The sequence below is a fragment of the Bufo bufo genome, chromosome 1, assembly GCF_905171765.1.
Source record: "Bufo bufo chromosome 1, aBufBuf1.1, whole genome shotgun sequence".
Taxonomy (NCBI): domain Eukaryota; kingdom Metazoa; phylum Chordata; class Amphibia; order Anura; family Bufonidae; genus Bufo; species Bufo bufo.
Genome location: NC_053389.1, coordinates 54658469 through 54682537, shown reverse-complemented (window position 1 = coordinate 54682537; position 24069 = coordinate 54658469). Strand labels below are relative to the sequence as shown.

The following is a 24069-nucleotide window of genomic DNA, read 5'->3' as shown; positions in this document are numbered from 1 at the left end:
TGATCATGCTGACAGTTTAATCCGGTGCAGTGTGGAATCGGGATGTACTGGCATAGGACAATGCCAGAGTGTCAGGAGTGGCTAAGTGGGCTCGGCTGAGGGATACCACAACAATGAAGAGTGGATCCGCCAGCCGTGACCACAGAGCGGCCGCGCATCCGCACGCAAATACAGAGTCGCGGCCGCTCCGATCCAACCCACCTGTCGCCACAACCTGTCGCCACAACATTCAGAGGGCTCTCCTCTTAACCCCTACCACACATGTAACGGAAAGTAACAAAAACAAAAACAGTCTTCTGGAGGGAACACGGAAGTCGCTTTTCGCATAGACAATGGTATCAAGGCATCACGACCGTACCGTCAGCATGAAGGCCACACCGCCCATCATCACCCCAAACTCGCAGCATAACACCTGTAAATATAAAGATAAAGTGTGAGCATAAGTGCACGGAAGGGAATACAAAACATACAATATTAAAAGACTATTAGAATAAACGAAGATTTATGTATAGTACACACAAGTCACATAATCAACACTGGGACAATCGACATTAAAAAATACAAAGATAGAGGGCAAGACACGCCACTAACCGACCCCAACCTTGTAATCCACATTGAGACCATGTGGATGGAGGGAGTCCAACGTGTAGATCCATTTTAATTCTCGCTTTTTTAAAAGGCTAGTCCTGTTGCCACCTCTCCTAGGCATTGGTACATGATCAATGATGCAGAATCTTAGGTCTTTCTCAGTGTGTTTCTGGTTGGCAAAGTGTTTAGATACTGGTAAATCCAGTCTTTTTTTCCTGACACTAAGTCGGTGATTGTTGAATCGTGTCTTGAAATCAGTTGTTGTTTCACCGACGTACAACAGATTGCAAGGACAAACGATAACATACACAACAAAACTGGAGTCACAGGTCAGATAATGTCTCATCTGATATGAAACCCCAGTCCGTGGGTGCACGAAAGCTCTACCCTTAAGAATGAATTTACAGTTTACGCAGGACAAACAGGGAAAACAGCCGACACTGGCACCTGTCAGGGTCAGCTGTCTCGCTGTCTTCAGAGTTCCCACGTCTGCCCTTACCAATTGGTCCTTGAGACTCTTGGACCTGCGGTAGGACATGATCGGAGGAGAGTGGAATTCCTTAACTGTATTTAGACAACCGCCCAATATACCCCAGTGACGCCGAATAATGTTACTTATGTCGGCGCTCTGTTCACAGTGGGTGGAGATAAATGGAATCCTAGTCATCTGTTTTTGTTTTGCCTTCCTTTTTAGAGTGTCATCCCTGTTCAGTTGACTGACCAATTTCTTTTGTTCCTGTAATAGCTTAATTGGATACCCTCGTTTCTCAAATTTATGTAACAGTGTATCCAAGGTATTGTTGGATGCCACAGGGTCAGAAACGATACGTTTAACCCTCAAGAACTGGGAGTATGGGAGGGATTTAACCATGGACCTAGGGTGATTACTGCTGTAGGTCAGTAGTGTGTTCCTGTCGGTTGACTTAGTAAATAATTCTGTCTGCAATTTACCATCCGACAGGATCACGCGAGTGTCCAAAAACTGCATTTCAACACAGGAATGCACCAAAGTGAACTGTAGTGCCCTATCAATTCCATTGAGGAAACTGTGAAAATCACAGAGTTGTTTGGCCTCACCTGTCCAAATGAGGAAGACGTCGTCTATGTACCGCCACCACGCCCTAACATGTTGGAAGTGGTGGCTTCCATAGACGACGTCCTCCTCAAACCTGCGCATAAAGATATTGGCGTAAGTTGGGGCCACATTGGACCCCATCGCCACGCCCTGTTCCTGCACGTAGTATGAATCTTGAAATAAGAAATAATTGTGCCTAAGCACAATCTCCAACAAAGATAGTACAAAATGTTGGGAACCGTCAGTGAGTGTGGATTTATCCAACATTGAACCGACCGCAGCCAATCCCTTTTGATGATCTATTGATGTATAAAGTGAAGTTACATCAAACGATGCAAGTATCACGTCAGATACATCAACAAGATCAACATCCTGCAATTTAAGCAAAAAGTCGCTGGTATCACGGATATATGAGCTGCCCCCACAAGCGAAACTGCACAGAACTTTATCAAGGAAGATGGCCACATGGCTGAAGATTGAATCGGAGCCCGAAACGATAGGGCGACCAGGGGGATCGACGAGGGACTTGTGGATCTTGGGCAACACATAAAGCACCGGAGTGACAGGATGTGTTACAGTAAGGAAATCCACAAGTCCCTCGTCAATAACCCCCGCATGCAGAGCCTCCGTCAACACATTTTCAATCAATTCAGCAACCTTGAACCTCGGGTCAAAATCAATGTGACTATAGACGGTTCTGTCACCCAATTGCCGCTTGATTTCGGCAATATACTTCTGGGTGTCAAGCACGACCACCGCGCCGCCTTTATCGGCGGCCTTAATGGTAAGTTCATGGTCGAGCTTTAATTCTTTAAGAGCAACCATCTCTTCCGCCGTCACATTGGGATGACCAAAAGGTTGTACAGATTTTATCGCCTTTAATCTCTGAATGTCAGATTTAACGGCAGCCATATACGCCTCCATTGCAGGCTCATTAACAACTGGATTGAAGGTGCTTCTGGTTGAAAGATCGAACATGCCAAGAGAGAAATCACTCATCTTGGCATGCTCGATCCTTCCCCTATTCTGGAACCAGATTCTCAACTTGATAGCACGAAAGAAATTATACAGGTCAAAATCAAGTTCGAACCAGTCCGCAGTGGTTCGTGGGCAAAAAGAAAGCCCCTTACTTAATACACTCACTTGGGCGTCAGTCAAATTTTTTGAAGAAAGATTCACCACGGTTACTTCTTCCTCGACGGGTTGTTCCTGCCGGGAGGACGGGGTCTGTTGTTGCGCTGCTTTTTGTTGTCGCCTGTGTCTACGGCCTCCACGCCGGATGCGTTGTCTCCGGACAATTCTGTCTCCCTCAACCCTAAAAAAGCCTGGTCAGCAGAAGAGGCATCTTGAGTAGATTTCTGTTTCTTCTTGCAGCCATCCTTATTTGTGTAGACGCTCTTATCACTGGATTGCCAGGAGTATATATTGCCCTTCTTATAGTCATCAGAGTCTCGATTCCATTTAAAGCGTTTGCCTTCCTCCATCTCCACACGAAAACTCTGTAACTGGGTAGAAAATGCATCATTGTATGTCCCAAATTCCTCAACTGAGGATAAATGAATAAGCTGTTGTTCCACACTTGACAATTCAAGCATAACACTGGACAATTCGCCCTGTAAAAATTCAATATTAAGCAGTATAAAGTCCAGTGCATACCGGTTTGAAAGGTTTTCAAATTTCTTACAAAATGAAGGACAGCCAGAGAACAAATTGGGGCGTAGATTGGATCTCATCCCTCTGGGAACACGTTGGGCTTTAAAATATTCTCCAAGAGTGGTCATGTGGAGACGCAAAGAGATAGATCTCTTTGATAGGAATTCAAATTTCCTTTTTAGCTCCTTAGCTGTTGGGGTGGTGAGGAACGCGGCATCTCCCTCGATCATGCATAGAATCCTGTCGACTGCTTCCTGTGTGTATGTGAAGCCTCCGGGTGGAATTTGATCATTAGTGGACATGTTGAAAAAAATGAGTCCGTAATAAACTGACGTGCAATCGCCAAAAACCGGCTGTATGTAAAAAAAGAAAAAAGATGGCAGCACCGTCACAGAAAAAAGGAGTTTGGGGTGATGATGGGCGGTGTGGCCTTCATGCTGACGGTACGGTCGTGATGCCTTGATACCATTGTCTATGCGAAAAGCGACTTCCGTGTTCCCTCCAGAAGACTGTTTTTGTTTTTGTTACTTTCCGTTACATGTGTGGTAGGGGTTAAGAGGAGAGCCCTCTGAATGTTGTGGCGACAGGTTGTGGCGACAGGTGGGTTGGATCGGAGCGGCCGCGACTCTGTATTTGCGTGCGGATGCGCGGCCGCTCTGTGGTCACGGCTGGCGGATCCACTCTTCATTGTTGTGGTATCCCTCAGCCGAGCCCACTTAGCCACTCCTGACACTCTGGCATTGTCCTATGCCAGTACATCCCGATTCCACACTGCACCGGATTAAACTGTCAGCATGATCATCAGGGTGACAGAATGGGCTGTTTGCCCTTATCCATAATGGCCGTCTTGGTGCGGTGACGTAGGAGCACACTGCATCGGATTAAATTGTCAGCATGATCGTCAGGGCGACAGAATGGGCTGTTTGCCCTTATCCATAATGGCCGTCTTGGTGCGGTGACGTAGGAGCATATGCGTCAGGTGACGAGATTGATACTGGCCGGCAGCATGTATTACACGTCGTATTGATACTGGCCGGCAACATGCACTACACGTCGTATTGGCATGCGCAGTGGGGACCTGGGCACGCCGGACCGCACATGTCAGCAGCGACCACAACCGACCCTCATCCTGCATCCTCAATATGTACCACCTGTATTAGTAAGCACGTGACACTTTATTTAATCATCTACAGTTGACACTGATTATACTATCAACTATGTAATTATAGAAATATTTCACTAAGTTTTATATTTATGGTAACAGTTTTTAAGCAATCAGGTGCACCACGATTGAACCACATTGTATTGCTGATTTTATCTGTATTCACATGTATGATGTATTCTGCATTTTGTTTTATTTATTAATTATGTTCACTTAACATGTAATTGGCTATGGCTAGCTATAACACTATATATGTTTGGATCTTGATCTGTACACACTGCTTGAGGAAGGCTCCTGTGTTAGAGCCGAAACGTCGCTACAGCCTTATGGGTAAATAAAGTTTTTTGCTATTTTATTCATTGGAGTGCTGCCCTTTTTCCACGTCTGCATTATTGGATTGGCTTTTATCCACATTGGGCTTTTTGCACCCTCCATTTCCTTTTTTCTGTGACGGTGCTGCCATCTTTTTTCTTTTTTTATATATATACATATATATATACACTCACCTAAAGAATTATTAGGAACACCTGTTCTATTTCTCATTAATGCAATTATCTAGTCAACCAATCACATGGCAGTTGCTTCAATGTATTTAGGGGTGTGGTCCTGGTCAAGACAATCTCCTGAACTCCAAACTGAATGTCAGAATGGGAAAGAAAGGTGATTTAAGCAATTTTGAGCGTGGCATGGTTGTTGGTGCCAGACGGGCCGGTCTGAGTATTTCACAATCTGCTCAGTTACTGGGATTTTCACGCACAACCATTTCTAGGGTTTACAAAGAATGGTGTGAAAAGGGAAAAACATCCAGTATGCGGCAGTCCTGTGGGCAAAAATGCCTTGTGGATGCTAGAGGTCAGAGGAGAATGGGCCGACTGATTCAAGCTGATAGAAGAGCAACGTTGACTGAAATAACCACTCGTTACAACCGAGGTATGCAGCAAAGCATTTGTGAAGCCACAACTCGCACAAGCTTGAGGCGGATGGGCTACAACAGCAGAAGACCCCACCGGGTACCACTCATCTCCACTACAAATAGGAAAAAGAGGCTACAATTTGCACGAGCTCACCAAAATTGGACTGTTGAAGACTGGAAAAATGTTGCCTGGTCTGATGAGTCTCGATTTCTGTTGAGACATTCAAATGGTAGAGTCTGAATTTGGCGTAAACAGAATGAGAACATGTATCCATCATGCCTTGTTACCACTGTGCAGGCTGGTGGTGGTGGTGTAATGGTGTGGGGGATGTTTTCTGGGCACACTTTAGGCCCCTTAGTGCCAATTGGGCATCGTTTAAATGCCACGGGCTACCAGAGCATTGTTTGACCATGTTAATCCCTTCATGACCACCATGTACCCATCCTCTGATGGCTACTTCCAGCAGGATAATGCACCATGTCACAAAGCTCAAATCATTTCAAATTGGTTTCTTGAACATGACAATGAGTTCACTGTACTAAAATGGCCCCCACAGTCACCAGATCTCAACCCAATAGAGCATCTTTGGGATGTGGTGGAACGGGAGCTTCGTGCCCTGGATGTGCATCCCTCAAATCTCCAACTGCAAGATGCTATCCTATCAATATGGGCCAACATTTCTAAAGAATGCTATCAGCACCTTGTGGAATCAATGCCATGTATAATTAAAGCAGTTCTGAAGGCAAAAGGGGGTCCAACACCATATTAGTATGGTGTTCCTAATAATTCTTTAGGTGAGTGTATATATACAGTGGGATGCGAAAGTTTGGGCAACCTTGTTAATCATCATGATTTTCCTGTATAAATCGTTGGTTGTTACGATAAAAAATGTCAGTTAAATATATCATATAGGAGACACACACAGTGATATTTGAGAAGTGAAATGAAGTTTATTGGATTTACAGAAAGTGTGCTATAATTGTTTAAACAAAATTAGGCAGGTGCATAAATTTGGGCACCACAAAAAAGAAATGAAATCAATATTTAGTAGATCCTCCTTTTGCAGAAATTACAGGCTCTAAACGCTTCCTGTAGGTTCCAATGAGAGTCTGGATTCTGGTTGAAGGTATTTTGGACCATTCCTCTTTACAAAACATCTTTAGTTCATTCAGGTTTGATGGCTTCCGAGCATGGACAGCTCTCTTTAAGTCATTAAGTCACTTTATTCAGGTCTGGGGACTGAGGTGGCCATTCCAGAACGTTGTACTTGTTCCTCTGCATAAATGCCTTAGTGGATTTTGAGCAGTGCTTAGGGTCGTTGTCTTGTTGAAAGATCCAGCCCCGGCGCAGCTTCAGCTTTGTCACTGATTCCTGGACATTGGTCTCCAGAATCTGCTGATACTGAGTGGAATCCATGGGTCCCTCAACTTTGACAAGATTCCCAGTCCCTGCACTGGCCACACAGCCCCACAGCATGATGGAACCACCACCACATTTTACTGTAGGTAGCAGGTGTTTTTCTTGGAATGCTGTGTTCTTTTTCCTCCATGCATAACGCCCCTTGTTATGGCCAAATAACTAAATTTTTGTTTCATTAGTCCACGGCACCTTATTCCAAAATGAAGCTGGCTTGTCCAAATGTGCTTTAGCCCACCTCAAGCGGCACTTTTTGTGCTGTGGGCGGAGAAAATGCTTCCTCTGCATCACTCTCGCATACAGCATCTCCTTGTGTAAAGTGCGCCGAATGGTTGAACGATGCACAGTGACTCCGTCTGCAGCAAGATGATGTTGTAGGTCTTTGGTGCTGGTCTGTGGGTTGACTCTGACTGTTCTCACCATTCGTCGCTTCTGTCTATCCCAGATTTTTCTTGGTCTGCCACTTCGAGCCTTAACTTGAACTGAGCCTGTGGTCTTCCATTTCCTCAATATGTTCCTAACTGTGGAAACAGACAGCTGAAATCTCTGAGACAGCTTTCTGTATCCTTTCTCTAAACCATGATGGTGAACAATCTTTGTCTTCAGGTCATTTGAGAGTTGTTTTGAGACCCCCATGTTGCTACTCTTCAGAGAAAATTAAAAGAGGAGGGAAACTTACAATTGACCCCCTTAAATACTCTTTCTCATAATTGGATTCACCTGTGTATGTAGGTCAGAGGTCACTGAGCTTACCAAGCCAATTTGAGTTCCAATAATTAGTTCTAAAGGTTTTGGAATCAATAAAATGACAACAGTGTCCAAATTTATGCACCTGCCTAATTTTGTTTAAACAATTATAGCACACTTTCTGTACATCCAATAAACTTCATTTCACTTCTCAAATATCACTGTGTGTGTCTCCTATATGATATATTTAACTGACATTTTTTATTGTAACAATTAACGATTTATACAGGAAAATCATGACGATTAACAAGGTTGCCCAAACTTTTGCATCCCACTGTATATATACATATATATATACAGCCAGACAGCTTTTTTTTAAACCTCAAGTTTCTACAGTTTATAGCCCTTTTGCCAGCACCCCACTAGCATATATCCAGCTTCAAACGCTGAGCTGAGATACAGTGTAGTTGAAAAACATTTTACTGCAAAAATTGCATTCCTATACCCATGTTAGTGAGCGCATTACGGCAACAGACCATGAAGCTCAAACACATTATATATATATATATATATATATATATATACACACACATTATACCTTTTATTAATGTAAAACATCATTACAAATTGCACAAACCGAATATCTATCATCCTCCTCTGTGTCATATGATCACTCCTGGAAGACGTCAGCATTTTAATCAGAACTTGTGCTACCATTCACTAAACTGTCATTAGAAAGGCTATGAGAATTGAGAATGTAAGAAGCAATCCAGGAATTCTTCCGTAACAGTACATGTTGGATAACGAGCTGTTTGCACACATGTTAAGTGCTAAGGTCGTGTCATCAAAACTTTCCATTTATAACCTGCTTGCACGCTGATATCTCTTTTTCACGTATTGTCCTATTCTCTGTTCTTACAGAGAACATTGTAATAGCAAATCTAAAGTTTTTTTTGTGGTGCATTTCATGTTTTTTTTTTAAAGGCCTTTGTTTGGAGGGGGCACTAGGGCCAGATGTTTCATTTCAGTCTATAGTGAAATATAAAAGGCAAAATACTGTATAAAAGTTTGTGGCAGTGGTGTTTTTTTTCACAATGTAACATGATCTGACTACTTTTGTAACTGCATGCAATTAACATTTTTAGTATAGCCACTGAGTTATTAAATAAAAATCTATCTGTATAGCGCCACCTGCTGTTTGTTCTTTTCCTTATTTGTTTCTCCACTTCAGTAACATCACTGAGGTTGTACATGCTCAGTTCTATCTTTCAATTGTCACCATCCATATCTACTAATCTGAGGCAGGTGGAGTTTCGGGGGGGGGGGGGGGGGGTCTGATCTGAGGTTGATGGGGGTCTGATCTGAGGCTGATGGAGGCTGGTGGAGTCTGATCTGAGGATGAAGGAGCTTGGGGGTCTGATCTGAGATGTGATGGAGCTTAAGGGTCTGATTTTTTAGGTCTGATCTGAGGTCTGATGAAGAATGGGGGTCGGGATTGGGAGTCTAATCTAAAGTGTGATGAAAAATATTTTGTTTCTTATTTTACTCCTCTAAATCCTAGGCGAGTCTTATAGTCCAGTGCATCCTATAGTCTGAAAAATACGATATATATACGTATACACAGTATAGTTACCTGTCATTGTAATCTTACCTGCAATGATAATGAATTGACTGTTAAGAAATGATCTTTAAGTAACTGGAAAGCTTTGTAACTGTGCAATATTGGCTTAAATACTCTGTGCAAGTCAGAGAGACTAAACTCTAATAAGGCATCTTCCAAACACGCTGCCCTTCCTGTAATCCACCATCTTGGGCATTGGCCTGCAGAACAAAAGCTTGCCAAATAAAACCGGAATATTTCCCCTATATGCTTGCTATCTCATTTATTTGCTGCATATTAGCTGTAGGTGCTTATATATCTTGCTTAGTTTTTAATATCATTAAGTAAAATTACTAAAAGCATCAATAAACTTAAAAAAAAAAAAGATACATCATAGCGACGTATAAGTTTTGATCAGTGGGGGTCTGAGTGCTGAGACCCCCACTGACCACTAGAATGAGGAGAGTGAAGAGCTCACATAGTGCACTCTCTCTCCTCGCTGCAGTAGATGAAATAGAGTTGGGCCCATAGACCTTCTATTAAGCATGTCTCCTGCAGCGATTCTCTCTCCTCATTTTACCAATCAATGGGGGTCTCAGCACTCAGATCCCCACCAATCAAAACCTTTTATGCATTCCTATGACATAGCAAAAGTTTTTTGAAAGTTCATTGACACTTTTAAAGCAGTTAGGTCATATCAAATATGCTGGGGTCCAACACTTAGGACCCCCACCGATCAGCTGTTAGAAAAGAACAAGCGTAAGGGGGCTAAGTTGCAATGCAAAGCACATCCGCTATACGATGTACAGCACTGTGCTTGGAAAGCTGGCGGGAATCTGCAGCGCTCACTGGACATCCGGTGTCTGGTGAGTGCACTGCTCCCTGAAACAGCTGAACGGTGTGAGTGTTCAGACTCGGACCCCTGACAATGTGATAATGATGACCTATCCTGAGGATAAGTCACCATTATCTTTTCCAGGATAAATCCGAGCTACGGATCAGGACAATTATTGGTGATGAGCAAAGGTACAAACTTTCATTCCCAATAATTTCCCTGTGTAAAGGTGCAAATGAGTAGATGCTTGTTCGTCAGCAATGAAATTCTCTGCAAACATGTATATACTGCCAACAAAGAAGGAAACTGTGTGGAGAAGAATCCCAGAATCTACCATAAAACCTAGTAAAATATAGATTCAAGCATAGTACTAACCATAAATGCTCTAATAGGTAGAATAAATTAGTTTTTTATTTTAGAGAGGCCATTTAATATATTTGTCTAGGTCAAGCTGTTCTTGTTTATCTCTACTGTTAAAATCATCTGCCAGAAGGATCAACCCTACTAAACCAAACATGCTGCCTGATAGGTTTGATTCTGATTATTAAAATGACACAGCTTTTGTTAAAGTCCATGGCCCTCTTCATGAAAAATCAGCCTTTTATTAAAGGGGTTGTCCAGGTTCAGAGCTGAACCCGGACATAACCCCTTCTTCACTCAGGCAGCCCCTCTGAGTGGAGAATTTCATGCTCAGATGCTCTCCCTTGCCCTGTGCGATTCAGCAGCTTTTTAAGCAAATCCGGTGACGTACCGGGCTCTCCATAGGGTGGAGGCTTCCGCCTAGCAGTGAGCCCAGTGATGTTACCGGCACTAATGGGTGGGCTTTAGCGCTGCCCTATCCTGTAAAACAGCCTACGGCATCGCTAAAACCCGCCCATTAGTGACGTCACCGGGAACACTGCTAGGCAGAAGCCTCCGCCTAGCAGTGTAAAATTATAAACAAAGCAGCTCTTGCCCTGTGCGATACAGCACAGGGCAAGGGAGAGCATCAGAGCATGAAATGCTCCAATGCTTTACTCAGAGGGGCTGCCTGGGTGAAGAAGGTGATATGCCCGGGTTCAGCTCTGAACCTGGACAACCCCTTTAACTATGCTAATGAGGGCTTCAGTGTACCAAGGACACTTGAAGCAAAGCAGCTCAGCTTCTTTAACTCTTAGTCACTTATTCCTCCTCTTGACTGACAAGGACAGGCATCCTCAATGTCCTCCTGTCTGGCCCTGCAACTCCATGCACCTCAACCTCCGGGTAAGCTCCGGGTTCTACCAGGAGTACAGATATTCTAAATTCCCTACTGGGGTTATCTCTACAACAAGTGGTTGAGGAGCCAAGCCGGAGGGAGGCCATTTTGGATTTGGTATTCACACATGGGGATTCGGTATATGATGTCATTGTAGGCGAAACCTTGGGATCTAGTGATCACCAGTCAGTGTGGTTTAATATAAGAACTGTGAAAGAGTCCCACCACACAAAAACAAAAGTTTTCGATTTTAGAAAAACAGACTTTTCAAAAATGAAATTAGTCATAAATGAGTCCTTATCAGACTGAAACGGATTACATGGAGTCCAGGAGAAATGGGACTACTTAAAAGGTGCATTATTGAAGGCAACAGAAAATTGCATTAGACTTGTCAGTAAAAGCAAAAAAAGGAAGAGACCACTGTGGTACTCAGCAGAAGTGGCCCAAATCATTAAAAATAAAAAGCTAGCATTTTGTAATTATAAAAAAAAACAGAGCAATGAAGATAAGGAAATCTACAAGATTAGGCAGAGAGAGGCCAAGCAAGTTATAAGAACTTCTAAAGCGCAGGCAGAAGAAAAACTAGCTCAGTCTATGAAAAAAGGGGATAAGACATTCTTCAGATATATAAATTAAAAAAGGAAATTAAAACAAGGAATAACTAAATTAAAAACAAAGGACGGAAGGTATGTAGAAGAGAATAAAGGGCTAGCCGACTGCCTTAATGAATACTTCTGTTCAGTTTTTACAAAAGAAAAAGGAGAAGGACCTCCACTAGAAAGGAGGACTAATAAATTGTTTGATGCATGTATCTTTACAGAGGAAGATGTTCTAAGTTTGCTGTCTAAGGTGAAGACAAATAAGTCACAGGGGCCTGATGAGATACACCCAAAATTATTAAAAGAGCTTAGTGGTGAGCTGGCAAAACCGTTAACAGATTTATTTAACCAATCATTAGTAACAGGAGTCGTCCCGGAAGATTGGAAATTGGCAAATGTCGTGCCCATTCACAAGAAAGGTAGTAGGGAGGAATCGAGCAACTATAGACCAGTGAGTCTGACATCAATAGTAGGCAAATTAATGGAAACCCTATTAAAGGATAGGATTGTGGAACATCTAAAATCCCATGGATTGCAAGATGAAAAACAACATGGGTTTACTTCAGGGAGATCATGTCAAACAAATCTTATAGATTTTTTTGACTGGGTGACTAAAATAATAGATGGTGGAGGTGCAGTAGACATCGCATATCTAGATTTTAGTAAGGCTTTTGACACTGTCCCACATAAAAGACTTATCAATAAACTGCAGTCATTGAGCATGGACTCCCATATTGTTGAGTGGATTAGGCAGTGGCTGAGTGACAGACAACAGAGGGTTGTAGTCAATGGAGAACATTCAAAACAAGGTCATGTTACCAGTGGGGTTCCACAGGGATCTGTACTGGGACCAATTTTGTTTAATATCTTCATAAGTGATATTGCAAAAGGCCTCGATGGTAAGGTTTGTCTTTTTGCTGATGACACAAAGATATGTAACAGGGTTGATGTTCCTGGAGGGAAACGCCAAATGGAAAAGGATTTAGGAAAACTAGAAGAATGGTCAGAACTCTGGCAACTGAAATTTAATGTGGATAAGTGCAAGATAATGCACCTGGGGCGTAAAAACCCAAGGGCAGAATATAGAATATTTGACACAGTCCTGACCTCAGTATCTGAGGAAAGGGATTTAGGAGTAATTATTTCAGAAGACTTAAAGGTGGGAAGACAATGTAATAGAGCAGCACGAAATGCCGGCAGAATGCTTGGATGTATAGGGAGAGGTATAAGCAGTAGAAAGAGTGAAGTGCTTATGCCGCTGTACAGAACACTGGTGAGACCTCACTTGGAGTATTGTGCGCAGTACTGGAGGCCATATCTCCAGAAGGATATAGATACTCTAGAGAGAGTTCAGAGAAGAGCTACTAAACTAGTACATGGATTGCAGGATAAAACTTACCAGGAAAGGTTAAAGGACCTTAATATGTATAGCTTGGAAGAAAGAAGAGACAGAGGGGATATGATAGAAACTTTTAAATACATAAAGGGAATCAACTCGGTAAAGGAGGAGAGCATATTTAAAAGAAGAAAAACTACCACAAGAGGACACAGTTTTAAATTAGAGGGGCAAAGGTTTAAAAGTAATATAAGGAAGTATTACTTTACTGAGAGAGTAGTGGATGCATGGAATAGCCTTCCTGCAGAAGTGGTAGCTGCAAATACAGTGAAGGGGTTTAAGCATGCATGGGATAGGCATAAGGCTATCCTTCATATAAGATAGGGCCAGGGACTATTCATAGGATTCAGATATATTGGGCAGACTAGATGGGCCAAATGGTTCTTATCTGCCGACACATTCTATGTTTCTATAAGCTAACGGGTATATACTGCACATGCGCTGATTGCGGATTCAACAGCGTATGCACCGTTGAATGAGCTGAAGCCCTCATTAACGTAATTAATAAACGACTGATTTCTCAAGGATGGAGCCATGGAGTTTAACATGAAAGGTAGCAGTATCAACCCTGCCAGACAGCAGGTCTGGTTTAATGGGGTTGATCCTGCTGAAAGATGCTCTTTAAAACATTACAACTTAAAAATTATTGGAGAAAAAAGGGAAAAGCAATAACATCAATGAGATCTGCCTAGACATTGTGCCAATGGAACAGCAGAATCACCCCCTATCCTCCCTGCCTGATGTTTTTACTATACGGTATAGTTATTAGGCGCCCAAAAATAGAAATAATTCTCTCCATAATATGCCCAGCCTCTGTGGATCAGCAGAAGCACAGTACCGTTAAGCGTCCAAGAAAATCCCACACCAAGGAAACAGGGACAAATTTCCGCAATGTTTAATATTGAGTACAGTTAGCTTTGTCATTCATTTTCCATGGTCCTAAATGAGAAAAAATAAAATAAATCAACGCAAAAATATATCTTTTCACCAGACTCTCGATGGACTGTACATTTTACATTTTCTCTGCCAATATTTTCTAAAACAATATTATTCAGGCACTGTGTGCTGGAAGCTAAAGAGTTAACATGACATGAAATTGGAACTGAGACACAACATCCCTTCAGCCCTTTGGCAAAGGCAGTAGAGTTGGTCAGTATAATTGGCAGAGAACCAGAATGTACGCATAGAAAGACAGATAGAAATCACTCTCAGCAACAGACGTCCGGCAGCACAAGCCACACAGAAGCAACTCGTCAGGTGAAAAGGTGAGAAAATGTACAGGTAGCGGATATCTGGCCATTCTCACGTCTAATACCCTCACAGTTTGAGGATAACATTCATTCTTATCGAAGAAGGTCACCATAGCTGTCAAACAGCTCTTCAGACATAGAGGTAATTGTACTGGACAGCTTTATAACGAGCCACTGGTAGGTGATAGGTGAAAGATCAATTACAGGATCATTTAGGATGCAGTTTATGTTTATGATGTGTATTGTTAAACAAAAAAAATTTAAAACTTATAGAAAAACACCTCCATATGTTTCGCAAATATGCATTTTGCATGTTAGTCCTTTGAGTTCTGCATTGTGTTGCCTTTTGAGCGTATATGCTTGGATTTTTGTGGTCAAATTTTACAAATTAGGCTGAGTTCACACTTCAGTTATTTGGTCAGTTATAGTATTGTGAGCTAAAACCAGGTGCGGGTGAAAACACGGAATAGGTGCAAATCAAATCATTACACCTGTTTCCTGTTCACTACTGGTTTTGGCTCACAATAATTGATGAAAATAACCGAAGTATGGACATAAAGTGTTATAAAATCTGCACCGCGACATAATCACAGTAGGATGTATAAATATATTGATCGATTTAATTTTTATAGTTAATATAACAATAATGCAAGAGTCTGATCAACGATTCACAGCCATTTCACCTTTTCACGTACAAATGTATCTGATTTGCTACTGGATTTTAAATGAATACATTTATAATTTATTATAGATTTATCATTTGCAATTTTATAATTTATGAATTTACAATTTATAAATTCAAACGTATACGTTTTTATTTGTTTTATTTTAATTGATAACATAAGATACTTAGAAAAGAAGCAATTTACAATAAGAAACCAATATCAGTTCTTAAATAAAGATTTTTACAAAGCTTAAAACGTAAGCTCACTTGGTTATATGCTGAATGCTGGAATATTCAAATCTGAATTTAAGCTTTTATAGAAAAAGATAAAAAGCTCAAAACTCTAAAACGTCCATTAATGCTGTTCTAAAAATATAATAAAAAATGTCATAATCAACATGTATGATATTGCTGTCGGGTAGCTTGCTGCTCCTGTCATCGCTGCACTCTGTGGCTTACAAACCTAATGAAATAATAGTAGAACCTAATGTGAGGCATGACATAATGCTGGAAATGTCTACTGATACTCTGTTTTGGAGGTCGCTCAGAAGAGCAAAGGTTCCTAAAGCTCCTTCCTAAACACATTTTTCAGCATTTTTAAATGTTTGTAAAAGATACCATTCATTTCTAGTATTTTTCAGTTTTTTTAACAAGCTTTTTGGGGATTTTTTTTATGTTGTGACATTTAACCACCTCAGCCCCCAGTGCTTAAACACCCTGAAAGACCAGGCCACTTTTTACACTTCTGACCTACACTACTTTCACCATTTATTGCTCGGTCATGCAACTTACCACCCAAATGAATTTTACCTCCTTTTCTTCTCACTAATAGAGCTTTCATTTGGTGGTATTTCATTGCTGCTGACATTTTTACTTTTTTTGTTATTAATCAAAATTTAACGATTTTTTTGCAAAAAAATGACATTTTTCACTTTCAGTTGTAAAATTTTGCAAAAAAAATGACATCCATATATAAATTTTGCTCTAAATTTATTGTTCTACATGTCTTTGATAAAAAAAAAATGTTTGGGTAAAAAAAAAATGGTTTGGGTAAAAGTTATAGCGTTTACAAACTATGGTACAAAAATGTGAATTTCCGCTTTTTGAAGCAGCTCTGACTTTCTGAGCACCTGTCATGTTTCCTGAGGTTCTACAATGCCCAGACAGTACAAACACCCCACAAATGACCCCATTTCGGAAAGTACACACCCTAAGGTATTCGCTGATGGGGATAGTGAGTTCATAGAACTTTTTATTTTTTGTCACAAGTTAGCGGAAAATGATGATTTTTTATTTTTTTTTTCTTACAAAGTCTCATATTCCACTAACTTGTGACAAAAAATAAAAACTTCCATGAACTCACTATGCCCATCACGAAATACCTTGGGGTCTCTTCTTTCCAAAATGGGGTCACTTGTGGGGTAGTTATACTGCCCTGGCATTCTAGGGGCCCAAATGTGTGGTAAGGAGTTTGAAATCAAATTCTGTAAAAAATGACGAGTGAAATCCGAAAGGTGCTCTTTGGAATGTGGGCCCCTTTGCCCACCTAGGCTGCAAAAAAGTGTCACACATCTGGTATCCCCGTACTCAGGAGAAGTTGGGGAATGTGTTTTGGGGTGTCATTTTACATATACCCATGCTGGGTGAGATAAATATCTTGGTCAAATGCCAACTTTGTATAAAAAAATGGGAAAAGTTGTCTTTTGCCAAGATATTTCTCTCACCCAGCATGGGTATATGTAAAAAGACACCCCAAAACACATTCCCCAACTTCTCCTGAATACGGAGATACCAGATGTGTGACACTTTTTTGCAGCCTAGGTGGGCAAAGGGGCCCATATTCCAAAGAGCACCTTTCGGATTTCACTCGTCATTTTTTACAGAATTTGATTTCAAACTCCTTACCACACATTTGGGCCCCTAGAATGCCAGGGCAGTATAACTACCCCACAAGTGACCCCATTTTGGAAAGAAGAGACCCCAAGGTATTCGCTGATGGGCATAGTGAGTTCATGGAAGTTTTTATTTTTTGTCACAAGTTAGTGGAATATGAGACTTTGTATGAAAAAAAAAATATATAAAAAAAATCATCATTTTCCACTAACTTGTGACAAAAAATAAAAAATTCTAGGAACTCGCCATGCCCCTCACGGAATACCTTGGGGTGTCTTCTTTCCAAAATGGGGTCACTTGTGGGGTAGTTATACTGCCCTGGCATTTTCCAGGGGCCCTAATGTGTGGTAAGTAGGTAAATGACCAGTGAAATCCAAAAGGTGCTCTTTGGAATATGGGCCCCTTTGCCCACCTAGGCTGCAAAAAAGTGCCACACATGTGGTATCTCCGTACTCAGGAGAAGTTGGGGAATGTGTTTTGGGGTGTCTTTTTACATATACCCATGCTGGGTGAGAGAAATATCTTGGCAAAAGACAACTTTTCCCATTTTTTTATACAAAGTTGGCATTTGACCAAGATATTTATCTCACCCAGCATGGGTATATGTAAAATGACACCCCAAAACACATTCCCCACCTTCTCCTGAGTACGGAGATACCAGATGTGTGACACTTTTTTGCAGCCTAGGTGGGCAAAGGGGCCCATATTCCAAAGAGCACCTTTCGGATTTCACTGGTCATTTTTTACAGAATTTGATTTCAAACTCCTTACCACACATTTGGGCCCCTAGAAATACCAGGGCAGTATAACTACCCCACAAGTGACCCCATTTTGGAAAGAATAGACCCCAAGGTATTCGCTGATGGGCATAGTAAGTTCATGGAAGTTTTTATTTTTTGTCACAAGTTAGTGGAATATGAGACTTTGTATGAAAAAAAAAAAAAAAAAAAATCATCATTTTCCACTAACTTGTGACAAAAAATAAAAAATTCTAGGAACTCGCCATGCCCCTCACGGAATACCTTGGGGTGTCTTCTTTCCAAAATGGGGTCACTTGTGGGGTAGTTATACTGCCCTGGCATTTTCCAGGGGCCCTAATGTGTGGTAAGTAGGTAAATGACCAGTGAAATCCGAAAGGTGCTCTTTGGAATATGGGCCCCTTTGCCCACCTAGGCTGCAAAAAAGTGTCACACATCTGGTATCTCCGTACTCGGGAGAAGTTGGGGAATGTGTTTTGGGGTGTCTTTTTACATATACCCATGCTGGGTGAGAGAAATATCTTGGCAAAAGACAACTTTTCCCATTTTTTTATACAAAGTTGGCATTTGACCAAGATATTTATCTCACCCAGCATGGGTATATGTAAAAAGACACCCCAAAACACATTCCCCAACTTCTCCTGAGTACGGCGATACCAGATGTGTGACACTTTTTTGCAGCCTAGATGCGCAAAGGGGCCCAAATTCCTTTTAGGAGGGCATTTTTAGACATTTGGATACCAGACTTCTTCTCACGCTTTGGGGCCCCTAGAATGCCAGGGCAGTATAAATACCCCACATGTGACCCCATTTTGGAAAGAAGACACCCCAAGGTATTCAATGAGGGGCATGGCGAGTTCATAGAAATTTTTTTTTTTTTGGCACAAGTTAGCGGAAATTGATATTTTTTATTTTTTTCTCACAAAGTCTCCCGTTCCGCTAACTTGGGACAAAAATTTCAATCTTTCATGGACTCAATATGCCCCTCACGGAATACCTGGGGGTGTCTTCTTTCCGAAATGGGGTCACATGTGGGGTATTTATACTGCCCTGGCATTCTAGGGGCCCTAAAGCGTGAGAAGAAGTCTGGAATATAAATGTCTAAAAAATTTTACGCATTTGGATTCCGTGAGGGGTATGGTGAGTTCATGTGAGATTTTATTTTTTGTCACAAGTTAGTGGAATATGAGACTTTGTAAGAAAAAAAAATAATAATTCCGCTAACTTGGGCCAAAAAAATGTCTGAATGGAGCCTTACAGGGGGGTGATCAATGACAGGGGGGTGATCAATGACAGGGGGGTTGATCAATGACAGGGGGTTGATCAATGACAGGGGGGTGATCAATGACAGGGGGGTGATCAATGACAGGGGGGTGATCAATGACAGGGGGGGTGATCAATGACAGGGGGGTGATCAATGACAGGGGGGGTGATCAATGACAGGGGGGTGATCAATGACAGGGGGGTGATCAATGACAGGGGGGTGATCAATGACAGGGGTGGTGATCAATGACAGGGGTGGTGATCAATGACAGGGGGGTGATCAGGGAGTCTATATGGGGTGATAACCACAGTCATTTATCACGCCCGTGTAAGGCTTCATTCAGACGTCCGGATGCGTTTTGCGGATCCGATCCATCCATCAGTGGATCCGTAAAAATCATGCGGACGTCTGAATGGAGCTTTACAGGGGGGTGATCAATGACAGGGGGGTAATCAATGACAGGGGGGTGATCAGGGAGTCTATATGGGGTGATCACCACAGTCATTGATCATGCCCCTGTAAGGCTTCATTCAGACGTCCGGATGCGTTTTGCGGATCCGATCCATCTATCAGTGGATCCGTAAAAATCATGCGGACGTCTGAATGGAGCTTTACAGGGGGGTAATCAATGACAGGGGGGTGATCAGGGAGTCTATATGGGGTGATAACCACAGTCATTGATCATGCCCCTGTAAGGCTTCATTCAGACGTCCGGATGCGTTTTGCGGATCCGATCCATCTATCAGTGGATCCGTAAAAATCATGCGGACATCTGAATGGAGCTTTACAGGGGGGTGATCAGGGAGTCTATATGGGGTGATCACCACAGTCATTGATCATGCCCCTGTAAGGCTTCATTCAGACGTCCGGATGCGTTTTGCGGATCCGATCCATCTATCAGTGGATCCGTAAAAATCATGCGGACGTCTGAATGGAGCTTTACAGGGGGGTAATCAATGACAGGGGGGGTGATCAATGACAGGGGGGTGATCAGGGAGTCTATATGGGGTGATAACCACAGTCATTGATCATGCCCCTGTAAGGCTTCATTCAGACGTCCGGATGCGTTTTGCGGATCCGATCCATCTATCAGTGGATCCGTAAAAATCATGCGGACATCTGAATGGAGCTTTACAGGGGGTTGATCAATGACAGGGGGGTAATCAATGACAGGGGGGTGATCAGGGAGTCTATATGGGGTGATCAGGGGTGATTAGGGGTGATCAGGGGCTAATAAGGGGTTAATAAGTGACGGGGGGGGTGTAGTGTAGTGTAGTGGTGCTTGGTGGGACTTTACTGAGCTACCTGTGTCCTCTGGAGGTCGATCCAAACAAATGGGACCACCAGAGGACCAGGTAGCAGGTATATTAGACGCTGTTATCAAAACAGCGTCTAATATACCTGTTAGGGGTTAAAAAAAACACATCTCCAGCCTGCCAGCGAACGATCGCCGCTGGCAGGCTGGAGATCAACTCTCTTACCTTCCGTTCCTGTGAGCGCGCGCGCCTGTGTGCGCGCGTTCACAGGAAATCTCGCGTCTCGCGAGAGGACGCGCCGGCGCGTCCAGGAGGAATGAATCAACCACCTCCAGGACGCGTCTGTGCGTACAGCGGTCCGGAGGTGGTTAAAAGAAGTTTTTTTCTACCTTTTTTCAACTTCAATATAGAAACCAAAAAATTCTAAAAAATTGCATGTTGCACATTTTATATTTTCACTAGGCTAGTATGAATCGTGACATCCAGTGCCTCACAGGTGATGTCCTCTCTGATTGTAGTCGTCCACTTTGCCTTTTCTTCTCTATTTAGGCCCAGACCACCATGAAGGTGTCTTTCAGTCACGATTTGCCTGTGCACAAATTGCCCACCCTGATGCTACTGCTAATCCCCTGCTACTGCCCCTACGTAGTAAGATTATCCCCCCCTTTGTGTCCCAAACATAATAGTGTACACCTCAAATAATAATGCCTCTTTTCTGCCCATACACAGTAATAATACCTGCTAGTTGCCCCCTTTGTGCCTATAAACAGTAAAAAATTAACCCTTTTTGCTAGTTACAAATAGTTTCCACCCTTTGTGTTCCCCCACATTAATACTGTAATACAACTTGCCCCATCATAAGTTATATGCCCCCCATCTTGCCCCAAAAATTAAAAATACCCCCTTTGTGCCCCAAAGTAATAATCTCCCTTTGTGCCCCCACAAAGTACAAATGCACAATATCAAATATGTTGGAAAATGTTATTAATATGACACCCAATGACTTACCCCAGAACCTACTTACTCCAGAAACTGATCAGATTGACAGCAGTCCTTCATAATCCCATGCTGATGTTATGAATATATTTTATCGAGATAATGTAAAATAACATGGCTAAAAAAAAACATTTCACCCACAATGGAGGTTTAGCCTGCATTTTTAACCCATTTTAGAATAGTGGCACCACTTTTGCTATCTGCCAGTCCTTCGGAAAATACCCTGCCGTTATAGATAATTAAATATTATAAATAATGGTCTATTGGTGTAACGTAAAGTGAATTAGAAAGATTTGAGAATGAATAAGCTTACACAGGCTACGTGAATAAATATATTTACTAAGTGATTAAATATTCGATAACACAAAGAAATCACATACAGATTAATAAAAAGTAAATAAATATCACTAGCCTAAATGGGGTGGAGACTCCATCGATCATGCTATAACCCATGGCTGTCTACCCCGTTATAACACATGACCGACACCCCAGGGTGTACAAGAGAGATAGGGCAATCATACTCACATCCTACCTAGAATGGAGGGCCTGGTGGATTGGTGTACTAAATTCCCTTAGAACACAGAGGTGTATCTCATTATGACGCTATGAATTATTTAAATCTTTTTAAAGCAGCCACTGTACCTCTTTTACTATTTTTTTTTAAAGGGCCAACCTTTTTGCTATTTAAACATCATCTGAAGAACTGTTTAAGGTTAGTTTCACTCTTTCAATAGATGTCTCTCTGTTTCAAAGCTCTGCTTCCCTTATGTTTTTACATAATTTATTTTTCTTTTTACAATGTTTTAGTGCGGCTTTACTGTCTTTTTGTCTTTAAATGAACATGTCCTAGTCAAAAATGCTTAGAACACCTCTAAGCTATTCAAATGTTGTCTCCCTGATGTTTAATGTGTCATTTTATTAAAGTGTATGCATGCAAGCATGTAATCTGACATTTCACAAAGGCGATAGAAGTTAGGGGGAGGGTTATCAAAACTGGTGTAAAGTAAAACTGGCCTCATTGCCCATAGCAACCAATCATATTCCACCTTTCATTTTCCAAAGGAGCTGTGAAAAATGAAAAGTGGAATCTGGTGGGTTGATAGGGGCAACTAAGTCACTTTTGCCTTTACACAAGTTTTGGTAAATCTCCCCTTTTAGAGCACTAGACGTCACATGTCAGAAAATCTTCCAGCTGTGCAGCAAAGGAGAATAAAAGAACCAAGAGACAGGCAGCATTTTCATCACTAATTAGCACGACTTCTCGATGCCAAAGAGTAAGTGGAGAGAGTTCCAATACTCTTGTAGACATCGCTAAGCCAGCAAAGTGGTGTAAGTAGTTTCTCTGCACATTCAGGATGCATGGTAAATTAAATTTGGATGGATTTCAATTCATAGAGGGAAAGTTTGTGCAATAATGATTTTGGGGTTAGTTTCCATCAACTGGCTACAGGAATAAACTGAATTTATAGGATAGGTATGAATTAACATATTTTTCTGCCCATAAGACACACCTCTGTTTACTAAAACAACAGGAAAGAGTTACTACATTTTTCACCCCATAAGACACATTTTTTCCCCCAAAAGTGGGGGGAAATGCACCTGCGTCTTATAGGGCGAATACTAAAGTTTTAGTACCAGAGGACCAGGAAGCGGTGAAGGCTCTATACTCACCGCTTCCTGGTCCTTGGCTGTCGGCTGTGCAGTGGTTGTGCACAGCGTGAGGGTGCTCTGTGACCTCACGCTGTGCGCTCCGGTTCACAGCACAGCAGACAGGTGAGGAGCGGAAGCGTCCAGGAACAGGAGAGGTAAGTGGTTTATTAAACAGGCAGTAGGGGCTGATCTGAAGCAATGGGGGCTGCTGGGGGATAACATGACAGGCAATGGGGGATACAGAGGGCTGATATGAGGCAATGGGGGCTGCTGTTGGGGCCAATATGAGAGGCAATGGGGGATACTGAGGACTGATATGAGGCAATGGGGGCTACTGAGGGCTGATATGAGGCAATAGGAGCTGCTGGGGGCCAATATGAGAGGCAATGGGGGCTGATATGAGGTCTGATTGGGGTCATTCACATTGGAGTCTAAGCTGAGGTCTGATTGTGGGTCTGATCTGAGGTCTTGTTGGGGTCTTATTAACATTGGGGGTCTGATTGGGGCTGTTAGCTGAGGTCTGATCTGAGGCCTACTGAAAAATATTTTTTTCTTATTGAACTCCTCTAAAACCTAGGTGTGTCTTATGGGGCGAAAAATACAGTACTTTGTAATAATTACATCAATTAACCTATAAATCACTGCTCATACTTCTTGTAATACCATTGGTTATGCTATCCTGTTGACAGGACTAGTTTTTCCACCATGAATAACGGAACCGTTTTGCATTCCGTCCTAGAATTCCGTTATATTCCGTAATAATTCTGTTACATCGGAACCTATAACAGAATACCATAACGCCAATGCGAACCCACCCTTACAGTAACTCTTTCCTGTTGTTTTAGTAGACAAAGTTGCGTCTTATAGGCAGAAAAACATGATAGACAATTAGTAACTACTTTATAATTAGTTTGGACCCCATAGCAGCCCAGTATGATAACTTTAAAAGGACACTTGCATCAGAAAGAGGTATTGTATATTTTATATAAACAATTTTTAAAAGATTTTTTGGGGCTGTTTTTCTTTTTCATTTCAGCGGTACTATACTATTACTAATTAAATAAAAGATATTGTCATTCTATAGCAGTCAGTCTAGAGATAAGTTCCTATATAGATTGGTAATCCATTATGTAGTTTACTGCTGCGGTGAAGGGAAGATTCTATCTGCTAGTATAA

The 24069-nt window shown here is 41.9% G+C and overlaps 1 protein-coding gene across 7 annotated transcripts in view; it reads left to right on the top strand.

The window, feature by feature from the left end:
* Positions 1-14338: 14338 nt before the first annotated feature.
* The window catches only part of SBK2 (SH3 domain binding kinase family member 2), a 108369-nt gene continuing 98638 nt past the window's right edge, over positions 14339-24069 (top strand). The window contains exon 1 of one of the 7 annotated variants that reach the window (XM_040424204.1): positions 14339-14419. The gene's annotated coding sequence lies outside the window, so the exon portion shown is untranslated. The other 6 variants (XM_040424196.1, XM_040424219.1, XM_040424228.1 and 3 more) reach the window with 6 other exon arrangements.